The following is a 19,696-nucleotide window of genomic DNA, read 5'->3' on the forward strand; positions in this document are numbered from 1 at the left end:
GAGAAGCTGAGCTTCCAGAACTCACAGCATGTTCCCGAGGACCCAGCGGACCGCACTGCGGGCCCCGGAGCCAGCGCACCATCCGCCTTTAGAGACATGCAGCCCGGTCTGCCACGCCTGCCTCGGGCGGGTCTGCACGGTCAGGGCAAGATCTGAGGAAGTGGGTGCCCAGCCCTCGGCCCCGCAGAGAAACTCTGTGAGTGTCTTGAGTCGACGGACAGGAGTCTCTTCCTTTGCTGAGTTCCCACTTGGAAGACAGAGCGCCTGTCTTTGCCAAAGCTTTCTTCCTGTCCTGTCCTTGTTCCCATCCAGGCGTCAGCTTTGGGATCTGTAACCTGGGGGGCGGGTGAGCGTGCTCCCGTGTGCTGCTGGGGGATATGGGGCCGTGAGACCTTCCCTGGGGAGCAGGGACGTGCGGGGAGGTACTGTGGTCCCGTGCTCCCTGCTCCGTGCTCCGTGCTCCCTGCTCCCTGCCCCGTGCCCCATGCCCGGGCTGCCAGCGTGTAGACAGTCTCCACCTCCCGACCTCCACCCTTAGGGTGCATGCTCTTCCTGGTGCCGGGTGTTCTCACGTTGAAGGACATTTACCCACATCGCTGACGATGTCTCCCTAAGAAGAAAGCGGGGAGGAGGGGAGGGAAGGGGTCCAGGAACTAATTAGCTGAAGTCAGATCCACATGCATGACTTCAAGTGTGAGCACTGAGCTGGAATTTCTGTTGGAATTCCAACAGAGCCGGGAGCCCTCCCGGGAGAGCGAAGGAGCAACATCTGAGACGCGTCAGTGGGTATTGAGATGTCAGCCGTCACCGGCTTCATTTCCAATCATTTTCCGCTGACGGCAGCTACGTGTTCCTCAAGCCAGCAAATGATGAGTGCCGATGACCAGCGCAGACGCGGTGCCTCACTAGTGAGCGTCCTTCTGACCCTTCCAGAAGGGTCTGCTGCTCGCGCTGTCCCGTCGGATTCAAGAGGGACCCCTGCCTCTGCGCCTCAGCCCAGAGGGAACCATGAAGAGGGGAGGGGGGGCCAGAAGCAGCCTGGAGCTGAACTCCAGGGGAGTGGATCCCAAAGTGCTCCCCAAAGGTCACCGCAACGCCCAGGAGGGAATCCAGAAGCTCCTCTCCAGGATTCCCCACACCTTCCCCTCCCCTCCCCTGCTCTCCCCTCCCCAACTTGCTCTTGGGATCAGCACAACAGAAACAAACTTTTCAGGCATTCTAAAGGTATACGCCTAGCCATTCAAAGTCGACTGGTGTTCTGAGCGCAGATGGAGTGAAGATTGGCGAGAGGAAGGAGAGCAGGGGAGCCGCGTATGGGCGCCGCATTATGTAATTATCATCATTATAAAACTAATTTAAACAAGGCCAGCCTGCGCCCCCAAACAGCACCGTTCTGACCGGTGATGGGAATAATAATGATTTTTCTCTCAGAACCATAACCCTGTCGCAGTTCAATAATTTGCTTTCTGGTATAGGCGGAGCTCCGGGATGGAGCTCGGAGGAATTGTTTCATTTCTTCCACATCTTTTAAAGAAAGTTCCAAGTGCAATTATTGACATTATTTTTATAGCAATGGTGGCAGCGTATTTCAAATATGAGGCGTCTACCAAATAAATGGAGGCGGTGCCCTCCCGGGAAGGGCAAGTGGAACGACTGGCCGTGGTCCCCGGGCCTAGCACTGAGTGGGCAGTGTGTCTGTGGGGGTCGTGTTGGGGGGAGGGTGTCGTGGGCAGTGTGTCTGTGGGGTGGTGTTGGGGGGAGAGCGTCGTGGGCAGTGTGTCTGTGGGGTCGTGTTGGGGGGAGGGTGTCGTGGGCAGTGTGTCTGTGGGGGTGGTGTTGGGGGGAGGGTGTCGTGGGCAGTATGTCTGTGGGGGTGGTGTTGGGGGGAGGGTGTCGTGGGCAGTGCGTCTGTGGGGTGGTGTTGGGGGGAGGGTGTCGTGGGCAGTGTGTCTGTGGGGGTGGTGTTGGGGGGAGGGTGTCGTGGGCAGTGTGTCTGTGGGGGTGGTGTTGGGGGGAGGGTGTCGTGGGCAGTGTGTCTGTGGGGGTGGTGTTGGGGGGAGGGTGTCGTGGGCAGTGTGTCTGTGGGGTCGTGTTGGGGGGAGGGCGTCGTGGGCAGTGTGTCTGTGGGGGTGTGTTGGGGGAGGGTGTCGTGGGCAGTGTGTCTGTGGGGTCGTGTTGGGGGGAGGGCGTCGTGGGCAGTGTGTCTGTGGGGGTGTGTTGGGGGAGGGTGTCGTGGGCAGTGCGTCTGTGGGGGTGGTGTTGGGGGGAGGGCGTCGTGGGCAGTGTGTCTGTGGGGGTGGTGTTGGGGGGAGGGTGTCGTGGGCAGTATGTCTGTGGGGGTGGTGTTGGGGGGAGGGTGTCGTGGGCAGTGTGTCTGTGGGGTGGTGTGGGGGGAGGGTGTCGTGGGCAGTGTGTCTGTGGGGGTGTGTTGGGGGGAGGGTGTCGTGGGCAGTGTGTCTGTGGGGTGGTGTTGGGGGGAGGGTGTCGTGGGCAGTGTGTCTGTGGGGTGGTGTTGGGGGGAGGGTGTCGTGGGCAGTGTGTCTGTGGGGTGGTGTTGGGGGGAGGGTGTCGTGGGCAGTGCGTCTGTGGGGTGGTGTTGGGGGGAGGGTCTGTGGGAAGACAAGGTTCAGCCACCCAGCAGCTCCCAGAGGAAATCTGGGTCCCTTCCCTAACATGTCCCTCTTCCTGCCCCCAGTTGTAAGCCTGCCAACCGCATGTGCCAAAGCTCTGATTGCTCCACAAGGTGAAAATTCTTGGCCAAAACAACAGCAGCAGCAGCAGTGCTTCGGGACAAGTTGGTGGGAGAAGGTCACGCCTTAGGCAGGGCTCTGGTCCCCAAAGCAAGCTCACTGCCGTGCCATCCCCCTGGAAATGGCCGCGGTCTGAGAGCCACATGGGGCCCGGTGTGGGCAGAGCTTCTCACCCACGGCTAGTGCTAGGATGAGCATGGACTTGGGGTGCACGACCTGAGCTCTCAGCTTCTCGTGGGAGCGGAAAGTGGAGCCCGGCAATTTCTTTTTTGGCGACACTGTTGAACGCAAAGCTCAGCAAGTGCTCTGCTGCTGGTGGTCCTTGCTGCTAGTCCTTTGTGCTCTTTATTTTTCAAATAGGGTCCTGCACGTTGAGCCAGGCCAGCCTATTGATACCCGCAACATAGCCGAGGTGATAGGCATGTGCATATACCCTGCCGCTCCTAGCAACTTCTAGGACATGGCTAAGTCCTTCTGGTAACTCTCCCGAGCCACAACGGCCCCAAAAGTCTGGGCTTCACAGGCAATCCAGAGGGAAGTTGTTCTTGAGATCAGAATTCTTGGCAGTGGGGACATATAAGTCTGGAAACACCCCTCACTCCTGAGGCACCCGGGGGGATGGGGCCTGGCGTCTGAGGGATGCCCTCCCGACGCTGGGCCCAGGCCAGGAATGTGGTGCACAGGGTCAACTGGGGAGATGGGTGGGGGGATGGGAGACCAGCCGGGCTCCGGGGCCTTGGGCACTGCTCAGAGGGGGAATGCAGCCCAGTGGGAGGAGCCGCTAGGAGAGGCGCTGGCTCGAGGAGCCCAGAGAACAACGGAATGACTTTGGAGACCTGGGAGTCTGGATACAGTGACCATACACGCTTTGTGTTTAAATATTCCCATCCTGCCAACCATCCAGAGAGTACTTTCCCACACCGCCGCCAACAGCTCCAAACTCTGAGGCCAGTGTTTGCTGACGTCTGTTGTTCTCACACTTTTTGCAAAGCTTACGTGTGCTCGTGGAACTGGGAGGGAACCGGGCCTCGTGGGTCCGGGCACTGGCCCCGGTCCGGTCTCTGACTCCCGAGGCTCTGGCCCTCCCCCCCGCCCTGCCGTCCACCCTGCCCACAAGTCTCCTGCGGAGGCTACTCCAGTGTGAGAAGAAAGGAAGGTCCACAGCACCCTCCCTCCTAGGCACAGAAGGTTTTCTTCCCCTGCTGTGCAAGGATCACACATCCCACCTGACACCACCTCGTAATTTCCGATGGAGAAACAAAACTGTTGAAAACTGATCTGTGGACTCAGCCTAGCGGGCAGGGGCTCTCCTGGTGACGGTTGACAGGGTCAAAGCAGGAGCCACGTGTATTCCAGGACCAGTTTGTCTGAACACCTTCACTGAAGAAAAAAAAGAAAAGTTGATGTCCCTCTGGGAAAATAACCGCGTTCATTCTCGGTCTGTGTAAGACCCGGTGTCTTTGACACGGCGAACACTGGCTCTTCCTCCCTGACGGTCCTCCAGACAATAAACAGTGAGATGTTGCCAATTAGGTTACATCAGCCAGCAGATGGTTAGGGGTTGGTTAAACTTTGGAGGAACTACCTTGGGAAAAGAAGGAAATAAAAGCAAAGATCACTATGAAATGCACAGCTTGCAGGCGAGGAGGAGAGAGGTAGAAGGGGCGGGGAGGAGTGGAAGGGAGGGAGGAGGAGGCGGTGGCCAGCAGCCCTGCTCTCAGAACAGCTGGAAGGGAGGCTTGGAAGCCCGGCTCCGGCCTCCCATGCCCGCCCTGGGTCCTGAGGGAAGATGTGGGCGGAAGGCGAGTCCGAGGGCCTGCAGACCTTGGGAATCGTGGTGGTCGTGTGCTCCTCTCTGAAGCTGTTGCACTTCCTCGGCCTGATTGAGTTTTCAGATGGTAAGCGAACCTGTTCTGCGTTTTCTAGCCTGGGTGGTTGTGACTGAGTTTAGAAAAGGCACTGACAGCGGCCCAAGGAGAATCGCGTGGACCCTGCCCTCCCGGCCAGGCGGAGCCAGGGAGCGCTGTCCGCAGTGCTGAAACGGACAGGGGGGTGGGGAGGGAATGAACCTCCCCCAGAACCCCCCCCCCCAGCTCCCTAGCCTAGCCTGCCACCCCCCCCCTCCCCGCCACACAGGGTGTCCTCTGAACACCCTCTGGGAACAACCAGCCCAAACCACCCCAGGTCTCTCCGAAAGTGCCTCATTATTTATATTTTCTGTAGAAATCAAAGGTTTCTAATAGTTAGGTTGATTAGGAAGTCGTTGAGAAGATGGTGTGGAGGGCTGTGTGCGGAGCCTGGCAATTAGCAAGCACGGAACACGTGTCCCCTGCTTCCTCAGCCCTCACAAGAACTCCTTTCCAAAGCCACCTCATCAGCTGCAACGTGAGCATCCGTTCCTTAATGAGGAGGAGGCTGTAAAGTCAGGTTAGCCACCCTGTTTATGAGCACAAAGTCAGCAGCTTGGAGCCTCTGATCCTCTCTCTCCTAGGTATGATAGCACGCGTGATGGTTATTGTGACTGTGTCCCCACCGCTCTATCACGCCACACAGGGGAGGGGGCTAAACGATGCTGGAAGGTGGATGCGGTGGGTAGATCATTGGACTGTGTGGGCCACAGACTCAGGGGTTGATGGTTTGGTCTCTGACTGGTGGTGCCGTTTGGGGGGGGGGTGCTGGACCTTGGGGGAGGGGGGCAAAGGAGGATGCACCCTGGAAACATACGCCTCATCCCGGGGCCCTTTCTTTCTTGCCTCTGCCTCTCTGCTTCCCGACCATCACTGAGGCACCGGCTTTGGAGGAAGGAAAGCACCCTGGAAATGGGCAGGACGCAGCACCACATGCGCACAGGGTGCAGAGTCGCTGAGGGATTGGAACCCTTGATCGCGGACTCCGAAACACCTGCAAAGGTGTGAGGAAGGGTCTGCACAAATTCCTACCCACACCGCTCCCCCTCGGCTCCCCTTCCCACCTCCACTCCTTGCCTCCCCTACTTCATCCTAAATATTTGTAAAAGCTGTCCTGGAATAATCCCCCTGAGGTCTTTGAGGCATTCCAGGGTAAGTTCTGTAGTTGGTAAATGGCTAGGCAGTGAAAGCTGCCAAGTGTAGGATTCATGCACAAGCCAGTTACCATCCTCGTTTATAGGAAGATTCTGCATCCTGATTCACAGTGGGCTACGGAGACTTGGGTCCTACCTCAGTGCCAGGCCCCCTTCTCTCCCGGGGATCTGTTTAACTGCTATAGAATGAGCGCCGAGTTAGACCAGGGGCCCTTTAAGGAGCCTAAGTTCCCAGTTGATGGGGTTTAGGGAGGGGAAGCCACATTTCCCAAACTTCCGCTTAACCCAAGCATCTGCTTGCCCTCTTCGTCGCACACCTGCCTCCCGTGCAGTGTCCGTCAACAAATGGATTCCTGGCCTGTACAGGCTTAGGAGGACCCGCCTCGAGGTCTTTGAGCTCCTCTCATCCCAGCGGACTGGCACAGGAGACCTGTGGTGCTTGTCCAGGATTGCCTCCCAGAGACCAGCGCTGGTATCATCCCCCTGCCCGACGGCGGCCAGTGCTGTGAAGACTGGCTCGGGTTCCTTCTCAAGGCTCAGGGGCCGCCCTGGCCCCCTCCTCCTCAGCTCCCCAGACTCCGTCCCCACCCCACGGGGCTGGGTGCCAAGGCAGGGCCCTGGGGGGGGCCCTGGAACACCACGGTGGTCTCCCCCTCAGGAATCCACTCTGGAAAGCACATTAAGACCTGTTTACATGGAACTGCTGTTTACAATTATTGCTCCCTGCGGAACATCCCCCACTGCTTCCTCTAATCCTGTTTGAAACTGTTCAACTAATGGAGCTTCCCAGGCCTCCCCAGAGACGCATTCTCAGAGCTAATAGAGATATAATTCAAAAATTGCTTGATATTCACGTACTACATTTCCCCAAACAGGCAGCCCGCTCACTGTCCAGAGGCAGTTAAACACTCCCGGGGCTAAAAATGGGGCCGCTCGTGGGCCGGGGCACTATCAAGCCACAGTGGCCACGGGCTGTATGCCGTGGTTCTCACCACCGGAAACACCACCACCCTACCCCACCCCTGCAGCGAATGGCAACAGGAAATGGAGCCCCACAGGACACACACCCCCCTGCCTGCCTGCCGTGTCCTCTCCACGCCCTCCCCAAGATAAAGCAAGATTCTCAAAAAGTTCCCCAGACCTGGAGAAGCAAAGAATCCATGCTGAACGGCTCCAGGAATAACTAGTCGCTGCCATCTTTCTGCCGTGGGAAGGGTGGGTGCAGGGACACGGACAGCCAGGGCAGCCTGGCCACGTGGAGGCAGTGCTTCCCATTAGTACAGCACTGCCTTACAGAGCTGCAGAAGTGGAGATCTGGCTTCCTGCCTCCCGGTGCCTCCTCCGCTCTTGGGTCTCCATTTTCCAGTGGCAGACGGGGTGCAATTGCAGGGCCCAGGGTTGTTGAGAAGAGGAAAGGAGAGTGGCAGACAAAAAAAAAAAAAAGCACACCGTGCGTCTTCACCCACCAGGAATCCACAGACGTCTTTCCATGTAGCTTGTCTGCATAAAAGCTGAGTGTGGTGTCAAGGGCACTTCGCCACGCGTACCAAACAGAGACCGAGTAAAGCAAACCCCGAGCAACACACCCAGAGGAGGCGACTGAAAAACCAAGCCAGGACCGCGTTGAAAAGGTTTGACTTTCCCCTAATTAATAAACTTAATGAAACTTGCAATCCCAAGAAGAAATTAATGTAACTTGAAGTACCATAAATGACTATGGATTGACAAATGATTAATAAACTATAGAGTTGCCTGAGGCTGGAAACAGAAATCAGGACCCCAGTCCCCTCCTTTTTACCTCAGAAGGAATTGAGGTCCACAGAAGAAACTCACAGCCCAGGATTTGAGACATGGGCCCAGAACCCAGACTTCCCACCCAGCTGCCCCGCCTCCTGCCCCTCCCTGGGTCAGTGCTCCCCTAGGGACAGGCCAGCCCCCATTCCCACATGGTCCTTTCAACATAGATCCAGACTGGCACCCAACCCAATGGGAGCCTGAGATCTGGAACAAGTGAGGACCTGCCCGGTACCCCCAGTGACAGATGTTCACGGATGGGAGGGGCCAAAAGTGCTCTCAGACAAAAGACCTCAATTTATCTTCAGGACAATTTTAATTGGAAACCTCGCCTGGCTGCTGCCCACTTTTTCAGGAGTAATTAGAATGCTAATCTATAAGAAAGATGTCTATTAGAAATAAATTAATAATGGATAGTACATTTTGGCTTACGATTTTGAGTCATATGGACATCCTATCTGAAAGTAAGAATGCATTCATTTTTAATGCGTCTGGCTGTTTTTCAGTGAACCCCAGACGGTTCATTTTTATGATCCCATAAGGAGTCATCGTGGGCAAATATGTTTGAAATGATAACATAGATCCCCAAGCACATTCTGAGCATCAAGCCACCTCTGTGATCCAGGAGGCAGCGGCCGGGAGCTGGCTACCAACCACCTGTCACCCAGCAAACCGCAGCCTCGCCCTTGGCCCAGTGGGAGCGCCGGTGTGGCTGAGGCTCAGGCTCCACTCCGTTACTGGGCCACTGAAAGTCACGCCCCGTGACCTAGGAAAGGGAGTCTGAAGGAAGCTGGCTCATTCGTGGTCCCCTGAGAGCTGCTTTCCAACCCCGGGCGGTCACTGCCGACGTGTCTGAGCAGACACTTGGAGCCCAGCCCCGTGGTGCACGCGGGGACCCTGCGGACTCTGCGGCTCGAGGCTCTGCTCCGGCTCCCACAACCGGCCAGCGCGGCGCTTCGCCCGTGGCCTCGGGACCAGCCGGCTTTTACAAATTATCAACATCTCCCCATTAGCTGCTGCAATATTAAATTGTGTGACTAGAAATGAATGAATAATCCCACGGGCGAGCGAGGGAGACGGGGCAGCGGGATTTAATAACAAGTCTTGCCCTCTCTCCAAGCGGAAGGTCTCCCTAATTAAATATTAAAAATCTATCCACAAAGCAAGAGCAAAAAAAAAAATTGCTTTTTCAGCAGCACGACTTGGAGCCCCTGAAGATCCGACGCCCTGGGAGTGGACCTGGGGGGTTGGTCCAGGCCCCGGTGACCCCCACACGGGGCATGCCGCTCATGACAGCACCTGTGCTACCGTGTTCCCAGGCCTGGTCCTCACTGGAGACCCCGGGACAGCGCTAAGCCACACCCGCCGCCTGTGCGAGCCCAGTGAGGCCCCAGCGGGAGCCGCCCCGCCACCGCGCCACGGCCAGGCCAGCGTTCAGCCGGGCACCAGTCCTGGGACTTGAGAGAGGCACTTCAGAACCCTGGGTTCGAACCCAGCTCTGCCGTGACTGTGGTCTCGGCCGGTGACGTCACAGCCCCGTGCCACCCTCCTCCACCCTCCGTGGCTAGCGGCGTGTAGCTCACGGGGTTTGGGATGGTGAGGAGAGACGAGGCTTCTGGAATGCCAGCCGCTGTTGCGAGCAGTGAGGGCCCTGCCACGTCACGCAGCCCCTGCGGTCCAGGAATCCCCCCTCCCCACCCGTGGGAAGTCACGCAGCCCCTGCGGTCCCGGGAATCCCCCCTCCCCACCCGTGGGAAGTCACGCAGCCCCTGCGGTCTCGGGAACCCCCCCTCCCCACCCGCGGGAAACAGACATCCGACCACTGTCTCCAGCCAGGCTGGCTTCTCTGGTCACCGGCCCTCAAGGGCCCCTCCCACCCACCCTTTCACAGAGCTTCTGAAGACAGAGGGTGCCCTGGGTTGGTCTACTCCATTACTTCACAGGAGCAGATAATCTCTGTACAAAATGTATAAAATGCACATAAGCAAAAAAAGAAGGTAACAACTTTCCATGACCCAAACCCTCGGAGATAAACACTATTAGAATGCTTATTATTTGTGATGTCCTAAAGAGAAGGACAGACAAATAGAGATAATAGTAAATATGTTAGAGAAATAAATAACAAAGACGACAAATGAGATAGGATAGGTATACATAAATGATAGGTATATACTGTGAGTTGATATAATTTGATATGAGTTGAATAGAGAAAGTATAGATCATCCTTCTCTATAATACATTTTTTCACTTTCTAGGAATGTTCCCAAAATTTATTTGGTGTAGCCCACGTCTCTGAGCCTGGTCTCATAGCCTCCGATATTCCTGAACTCTGTTTCAGCAGTGACCCCTTCTCTTTCTCAAATCTAATCTTTCCCCCTTAATCACAACTAGGGACATGTACCCTGAGGTGTCCTGAGATAACTAAAGTGAGAATAAAGGAGGAAGATCCTGAGAAGCCATGGACAGAAAGCCTCGCGGTCCTGGGAGATTTTTCTCCAGCCTTCACAATATTCTCCGTGCCATGGAGTCAGGTCTCCAGCCAAGCCTGACTCATTCACCCTTTGGCATTCTAAGTAGGAACTACGGAGCCCTTTGGAATTCTGGCTGATACCTCAAATATCTCAAGTTGTGGGTTTTATTAACTGAGGAGAGTCAGATGCTCTTCCCCTTGCCCTCGCTTGCGCAGAGCTGGGACTGAGGCGAAGGTCTCAGGCCCGTTTGATTCATGGAGGCCTTCCATTGCGATGAGCCAGCCAGGAGACAGGGGACGCAAAGCCCCGGGGCAGAGAGCTGACCTGCATAGCCACGTCCATAAAGTTCTAACAAGGAAGGAGGATAGCTCGGGTACCAGTTCTCTTAAGATTAATATCAAACTCGCCGGGTGACTAAGAGAATCATACAAAACTCTCTACTGGCTTCTCAGAACAAACCTACTCTGTGTCTGCCTTGCTATCTGCTGTTGCTGGAACTGCTAACACAGCTCCCAGTGTGTCGTGGTCAGGCCTGCCTGGCCCAGCCTTGGGCTTCTGTACCACGTCCCTATCCCTGGAGGCACTGGCCCTGGGTCATCAACTAGAGAAGGCCTCTCTCCTCCCCTCACATCCTTGTCTGGCCCGGAATTCCCATCCTCACTCCTCACCTGGCCTTACCTGGTCATCCTTCGAGGCTCAGGGCCCAGGCTTCCAGAGAGCACTGCCTCCACTAGGAAGGAGCCTGGTGTGCCACCTGGAACTGGTCTCACACTGGCTCGGGGCCCAGGCTACAGTAAATCCACATCTGATTGGCCACTGCTGGTCATGTGGTCACACCTACTGACTATCCAGAGCACAGAGAGGGCCCAAAGTAGTACTGTGACGGCCCCCTCACACAGTGATCACCACCTCATACAGTGATCGCCACCACGTCACACAGTGATCACCACGTCACACAGTGATCACCACGTCATCACACAGTGATCACCACGTCATCACAGTGATCACCACGTCATAAAGCAATCACCACGTCATCACACAGTGATCCCCACGTCATCACACAGTGATCACGACGTCACACAGTGATCACCACGTCACACAGTGATCACCACGTCATCACACAGTGATCACCACGTCATCACAGTGATCACCACGTCATAAAGCAATCACCACGTCATCACACAGTGATCCCCACGTCATCACACAGTGATCACGACGTCACACAGTGATCACCACGTCACACAGTGATCACCACGTCATCACACAGTGATCACCACGTCATACAGCAATCACCACGTCTCACAGTGATCACCACGTCATCACACAGTGATCACGACGTCATCACACAGTGATCACCACGTCACACAGTGATCACCACGTCACACAGTGATCACCACGTCATACAGCAATCACCACGTCATCACACAGTGATCACCACGTCATCACACAGTGATCACCACGTCACACAGCGATCACCACGTCACACAGTGATCACCACGTCATCACACAGTGATCACCACGTCATCACACAGTGATCACCACGTCACACAGGGATCACCACGTCATCACACAGTGATCACCACGTCATCACACAGTGATCACCACGTCATAAAGCGATCACCACGTCATCACACAGTGATCACCACGTCATCACACAGTGATCACCACGTCATAAAGCAATCACCACGTCATCACACAGTGATCACCACGTCACACAGCGATCACCACGTCATCACACAGTGATCACCACGTCACACAGTGATTACCACGTCACACAGTGATCACCACGTCATCACACAGCGATCACCACGTCATCACACAGCGATCACCACGTCATCACACAGCGATCACCACGTCATCACACAGCGATCACCACGTCATCACACAGCGATCACCACGTCACACAATGATCACCACGTCACACAGTGATCACCACGTCATCACACAGTGATCACCACGTCATCACACAGTGATCACCACGTCACACAGTGATCACCACGTCATCACACAGCGATCACCACGTCACACAGTGATCACCACGTCATCACACAGCGATCACCACGTCATCACACAGCGATCACCACGTCATCACACAGCGATCACCACGTCATCACACAGCGATCACCACGTCATCACACAGCGATCACCACGTCATCACACAGCGATCACCACGTCATCACACAGTGATCACCACGTCATCACACAGCAATCACCACGTCATCACACAGCGATCACCACGTCATCACACAGTGATCACCACGTCACACAGCGATCACCACGTCATCACACACTGATTACCACGTCACACAGCAATCACCACGTCATCACACAGTGATCACGACGTCATCACACAGTGATCACCACGTCACACAGCGATCACCACGTCACACAGCGATCACCACGTCACACAGTGATCACCACGTCATCACACAGTGATCACCACATCACACAGTGATCACCACGTCATCACACAGTGATCACCACGTCATCACACAGTGATCACCACGTCACACGGTGATCACCACGTCATCACACAGTGATCACCACGTCATCACACAGTGATCACCACGTCATCACACAGTGATCACCACATCACACGGCAATCACCACGTCATCACACAGAGATCACCACGTCATCACACAGTGATCACCACGTCACACAGCGATCACCACGTCATCACACAGTGATCACCACGTCATCACACAGCGATCACCACGTCATCACACAGCGATCACCACGTCATCACACAGTGATCACCACGTCACACAGCGATCACCACGTCATCACACAGTGATCACCACGTCACACAGCGATCACCACGTCATCACACAGTGATCACCACGTCATCACACAGCGATCACCACGTCATCACACAGCGATCACCACGTCATCACACAGCGATCACCACGTCATCACACAGCGATCACCACGTCATCACACAGCGATCACCACGTCACACAGCGATCACCACGTCATCACACAGTGATCACCACGTCACACAATGATCACCACGTCACACAGTGATCACCACGTCATCACACAGTGATCACCACGTCATCACACAGTGATCACCACGTCACACAGTGATCACCACGTCATCACACAGCGATCACCACGTCACACAGTGATCACCACGTCATCACACAGCAATCACCACGTCATCACACAGCGATCACCACGTCATCACACAGCGATCACCACGTCATCACACAGTGATCACCACGTCATACAGCGATCACCACGTCACACAGTGATCACCACGTCATCACACAGTGATCACCACGTCATAAAGCAATCACCACGTCATCACACAGTGATCACCACGTCACACAGCGATCACCACGTCATCACACAGTGATCACCACGTCACACAGTGATTACCACATCACACAGCGATCACCACGTCATCACACAGTGATCACCACGTCACACAGTGATCACCACGTCATCACACAGTGATCACCACGTCATCAGACAGTGATCACCACGTCACACAGCGATCACCACGTCATCACACAGCGATCACCACGTCATCACACAGTGATCACATCATCACACAGTGATCACCACGTCACACAGCGATCACCACGTCACACAGTGATCACCACGTCATCACACAGCGATCACCACGTCATCACACAGCGATCACCACGTCATCACACAGCGATCACCACGTCATCACACAGTGATCACCACGTCACACAGCGATCACCACGTCACACAGTGAAAGAGTCTGGGGTGGGGTCAGGGCCCCTCCCTGCAGAGGCCTCTTAACTCTGGGAGGGGGAGTGGCTCCCTAGCCACAGAAAGGCCCGTGTTCCTCCTCTCCAGGATGAGTTAGCACCAGCCCCGGCCCCGCCCTCTCCCCTCACCTCTTGTTTTCTACTTCTGGCCACACAGTCTCTTTATGCAAAGTAGATTTAAGTGGGACAGGGTCTGCGACCACCTTGAGCGGTCCCTTCCTGCTCCGGATCCTCCAGTGCTCAGACAGCAGGGCTTGGAGAGGGCCAGCTTTTCCTCCTTTATGATGGTTTCATCTTTATGTTTTTATTGGCTCTCTGCCGATTCCTCGGGGCTCTCTGGTGGGATGTGAGATGCACTGACATTTATAGAAATCAATACATTAATAAATCACGAAGTTCATAATGTCTGATTTGCTTCTAAATGAGACAGAACTATTATCACCATAAAGTTGCACATAAAATATGCCCAATTGTGATGTATTGTGTAGTCTAATCAAAGGCATTTGAGTGAATAACCTTTCCCCAAGAAGGAAACAATCAAAGCAGAATAATGTCATTAATAATTCAGGGTGTGTCTGCCCAGGCTTCATTTATTAAGTGCACAGTTAGGAGGTCTCTGTGTGGAATCCTAGGGAGGACCTTGTCTCTGGCCCCTGGGCAGGTGCATACCCACTCCCGGACAAACGGACAGACGGATGGACGGACACTGCCTTGGCACTCGGTCTTCTCCAGCTAGGAAATGGACCAAAACAGTGAATGCACTGATAGTCTCACTATTCAGGGCTGCCCACCTGAAGCCGCATGAGGGCTAACCGAGCGTGTTCCCCACAAGTGATTCACTTGTCTGTTCCATGTGTACGCACTGCGTGTGCGTGTGTGAATCTGGCACTGATAGTGAGCCGCAGTCTGGGTAGTGACATTGAACACCCCCTCCTGGGAAACTTTCGGGACACCCGAGGCTCTTACCCCCACAGCCTTCTCAGCCTTGGGCCGATCTAATCCCTCCTACCACAAACTGGAATCCAGTAGACACTGGAAAATTACTTCCACCTACTGGCAGAGGGAAACGATGCTTTAAAAATAGAACTCTTGTATTTCCACAGCATGTTCAGGACTGAGGTGTAAATGAATGAGAAATGTATAAATTCAATTTTGCTTAAAAGGGGCAAGAGGGGTTTCAAGATTAAGAGAACAAATGCTTGGGGCAAAACATGATTTGAGTTTTATTGAACCAAGTAGACTAGGGGAGAAATATCTGGAACTCAGGAAAATCTTTATCAGGCTCCGCACAGGGCTCCTGGGACTGGCGGTGAAGGAGAGCATTCTGCGCTGACGAGCCGCACGCGCCCGTGTTGTCCACGTGGGATTCCGACTCGCCCCGGGCCTCGGCTGGGAAAATGTGAGGCTAAGGTTGGAAGGGCGAAGCTCCCCTGCCGTCCCCGGGAGGCAGCGGAGCCCCCACCCCTCCATCCACCGGGAGTCCTCGGGCCTCAGTCCTGGTCCACACCAGACAGGCCCGGCACCTCCCAGAGGTGAGAGGGAGAAAGTCCGACCCCAGCACACCACACCGAGCTGCGTCCAGGGCCCCCAACAGCCTGCGGGCACCCCGGGGGCCCTGGACATACGTGAACTGCGGGTTCTCTTCTAGTGCATTCTGCATGCACACTCCTTTGCAGGTCCTCACAGCTCCTCAGCTTTCCCTTTAGGTATGGCCTCAACCGTGTCCTGCGGGCTTCGATATGTCTGAGATCAGCCACACTTGTAATTCTCGAGAGATGTTCTTACGTACATTTGGTTCCTTACAAAGAGGATGCTTAGAAATTTAGATTTTCTGTGCTCCTGCTCCATTTCCACATATTTAAAGACTTCCTATTTTTCTCTTTTGCTATTGATACCTTGCTTAATTCCGATCCTGGCAGAAATCGTTCTTTGTGATTTGGAACTGTAGAATTTTTTGAGGTTGCCTTTATGTCCCAGGAAGTGGTCAACGGCAGTAAAGTGTTGCAGCATATCAAAAGACTTGAAAACAGTGAACGGTGTCCACCGCCCATGGTGGTGCCATGCCTGTGATCGCAACCCTGGGGCGGCCGAAACCGGAGGATTCGGAGTCGAGGCCTCCCTGGGCCGTGCAGGGAATTCAAGGTCCGCCTGGGCTACTTAGCGAGACCTGATCTCCAAAGCAGAACTGAACCCGCCACGTGGCTCTTCAGCTCCGTTATCCGTGCGGGCCTTCCCGGGGTGCACGGACTTTTCTGGCGGTTGATGGGCCAGGCACTGAGAGAGGCGGTTTGAAATCTCCAGTTATGACGTGCATCTGCTATCTTTCCTTTTAGCGCTCTCTCTCTCTCTCTCTCTCTCTCTCCTCTCTCTCTCTGATGCTGCCTTGTTAGGCGTGTTAGAGCTGTTCTGTCTCCCTGGCTGGTGGACCTTGTTTACATTATGGGGCTCCCTCCTCACTCCGGGCAAAGTCCCACTCTGTGCCCCACGAGTATGCTTGGCGCCCTCTACACCCCACTAGCGTGCTCGGTGCCCCTCTACACCCCACAGGCATGCCCAGTGCCCTCTCTGCCCCCGCAAGCATGCCTGGTACCCACTCTATGCCCCACAGGCACGGCCAGGCCCGCTCTCCGGGGTGTGTGTTGCACGGCATACGCTTTAACTTGAGGGCTGGCGTCGAGCTTTGAGGACGGCAGTCGCACGGCGGTGTCCCTGCCTGCGGTCTCCTGCCGGCTGCAGGACTCTGGGTGAGCAGTCCTGGGTCGGTCCCTCTCTGCCAGGGCTCCATCCTCACCTGTGAGCACAGCTGTGTGAAAATTCTCTGGGGCACTGCTGGAGTGAGTACCTGACACGCACGCCTCTAAACCCAGAGAGCTACGAGCGCAAGGGATGAGCTTCGCGCCAACCGTGGGCCTCCATTGTTAGTGACTTCCCAATGCTGCTTTGTCAGTGGTGGCAGCGGGGGGGGGGGGGCGCTGTGGGAGAAGGGAGGGCGTGTGGGAACTCTGTACTTGGCATCATTTTTCTATGAACCCAACACTACTCCAAGAATACACTCTAGATACGTAATGATGCACCAACTGACCGGAGTGATGGGAGGGCAAGAGGGCTTCTCCAGTGGGCGGGAATGACCACTGTCCTCCCTGTACTCTTTAGGAGCAGCGGGGAGACTGGCTGCTCCTGCCTGTAGTTGTGACTGGGAAAGGGAACTAAAATACACGAATGCCATCCGTGCGGCTGGCAGGGGTGCCGGCCAGAGGCGAGCAAGTTCAAGTAGGAGCCTGCGGAGGAGGAGGGCAGAGCACCGGGCCTGGTCCGGCTCCGCCACGCCACGCGGCACGCGACCCTCCCGGTTGGATGCTCCGTCGTGACCCCTCCGCCCCACGCCCTCCGCGCCAGCGCCTCTCCTCTCTGTGGCCCTTTTCCTTTCCTACACCGGCGTTCCCTATCAAGTTTAAAATGGGAAGAGAAGCCAGGACCTGCGGCATGTGCGCACATGCACGCACGCAGGTAGGGCGGAGACCCTCTGCTGAGAGCGGTGAGCATGTGCTCACACCTGCGCGGGGGAGTGAGGAAGTCAGTCGGCCTGCTAGTCCCGCCGCGTCACGCCGCCACGCGCCAGGGCCGGGGGCCGGGCCTCCTGGCGTTGCAGGGCACTCTCCAACCAGACGCGGGCGTTTCCAAGGACCCATCCACACCCTGCATCCTCCGCCATGTGCCATCCCATCTCTCCAGGCTGCATGACTGCATGGCTGGGGGCAGCTCCGGGCCCGGGAGGGGCCCACCGCTCCTGCCGTCCCCCGTGGGAAGAGGACAGGAAGGCCCTCTGTGCTGCTGGCCAGCGGCTTTGCATTCCCAGAGCTCAGTGGTGACACGAGCACCTTCAGGGCGGCCTGTCCCGTGGCAGTACGAGTGTGTTTTGCATTTTTGACAAATGGATTTGGTAAAATGTTTTCTTACTTTTTCCTAGACATCGCCTGGTGGTATTACCAGTATCAGAGAGGTAAAAAAGTTTAACTTGACTTCCTTGGTCACATTACTTGCAAAAGAAGAATTTCTCAACCATGTGTGTAGTTTGCAAATTAATCTTCTCACGGGCCTACTTTCTGTGCTCCTTGTGAGCACACTTGACTTATATAGAAATAGTTGGGAGTGTTGTTTTAAAGATTAAAAAAAGCTCTGCTCCTCCGAAGAAAGTACTGCATTTTCCTTTCCTGGGAAACCAGGACCTCTGTGAGACCACAAAGCTGATTCGCGGCACAGGTTTAGTCACCGCAAACAACACCTGGCCAGAATTTCTATGATTTCTTGCTCCCCTTGGGTCATGACCTTCAAACTAACCACATCTTCTGAGGCAGATTTTCTTACCTGCTTGTATTATTACTTTTTTTTTTCTAGCATCAGCTTCACATCTGCTGAGCAACAAAGTAAGGTGTGTTTAAATAGAAGAAATAGAGGCTGGGTAAGGCAGAAGGAAGGCACGCAGCTGGCCGGTCAGGCAGGTCATGTCAGGAGCCCCAAAGTCAAATGCCCCTGGGCCAGTCCACTGACATAAACGGATTAACAGCACCACGGGGCAGCAGAGGCCCTGATCAGCAACGGGAGACAAATGATCCCATTTCCAAGCAAAGTCAGAAATTAAGCAATATACAGAACAAATATGTCAATGGCCAATGTGCAAAAACCCGTTATACATACCTACGTATAGACACGTATGTGTACATACACATGTCTACGTGAGAGTGGGCATGTATGCAAACTCCACAGTCAACACCAGTGTGCAAAGGCATACATACAGTGAAGTTGTGTGTCCAGGACAGAACTCGGTGGTTACTGGTTTAGGCCCCAAATATCCACAGGCAGGCTTTCTTCCAGCAACGGGACCCGAAGGTATGAATGCCTTTCTGTCACTGGTGTCACCGCAGACTGACAACTAGAGGGTGGTACAAAAGCAAAGCGAAGCAAAACCTTGCCCACCCCCCCCGCCCCGGTTTCCAGACGCTCCATATTACACCCCTCAGTGCTGGCAGGGGTCCTAGCTACTAGACAGCAGCAAGTGCCTCATTAATAAAGGCCAGCTCCGCTTCAAGGAAGTGGGTTGGATAGCAGATATCTCAATAATTACCTCGTACATTTTTAATAAAGGTGATAGGGTGCAAAAGTGTCGTTTCTGAGTCAGAATTATTTTAAACTTCTGCAAAGAAATTTAGTCACAGGAAGATTAAAGAATAAAACAATACTGCCAAACACATCTTCCATGCTTGTGGACAAAGCAAACCTCGCCAGGTAGGTGGGCCGGCACCCTAAGAAGCAGAGCACTTCTTCCAAAGAGACAGCATTTCCACGTGCCCCTTCGCAGGCCATCCCTTCCTTAGATTCTAGTGTCATTTTTGCCACCTTCCCTTTTCTTTACTGGGGCCATCGAGACAAGCCGGAGGACAGGGCGGGGCCCCCCACGGGGCCTGCCCAGGGGCCCCAGGCGCCTCGGCACGCGCGCAGGGGGCCCTCCCCGCGCCTCCGCACATGCGCAGTGGCCCCAGGCCGTGGGAGGCGAGAGCTCGAGGGCAGCTCCCAGGCCGCGGGTTCAAGCCCCACGACAGACAGCATCCACAGGCGTCATCTAAGATGCACGAGTGTGGCAGGCGTCCTGCGTTGGATTCCCGTGGGCCTTTCCCCCTTCCTTCTCCCTTTCTGGCTTTTCTTTCTGAGGATGGGCTCTGTGATTTGCAAGGAAACCTTCCGTGTTCAGGTAATCGCTGCTTCACTCGCTGGCCACAAGCACAGCGGCAGCTAAGGGCTCTGCGCCCCGTGTGTCCCACGCCGACCCCTGGGCCTGGCTCCCGGCACCATGAGCGCCCGGTGGGGGAGAAGGGTCGGGC

General features: G+C 55.2%; 1 protein-coding gene across 2 annotated transcripts in view; it reads left to right on the forward strand.

Moving 5' to 3' along the window:
• The window catches only part of Kcnip1 (potassium voltage-gated channel interacting protein 1), a 168,462-nt gene that overhangs the window by 142,006 nt on the left and 6,760 nt on the right, over positions 1 to 19,696 (forward strand). The window lies entirely within an intron of this gene.

Source organism: Perognathus longimembris, chromosome 25, assembly GCF_023159225.1.
Source record: "Perognathus longimembris pacificus isolate PPM17 chromosome 25, ASM2315922v1, whole genome shotgun sequence".
In the NCBI taxonomy this organism is placed as follows: Eukaryota; Metazoa; Chordata; class Mammalia; order Rodentia; family Heteromyidae; genus Perognathus; species Perognathus longimembris.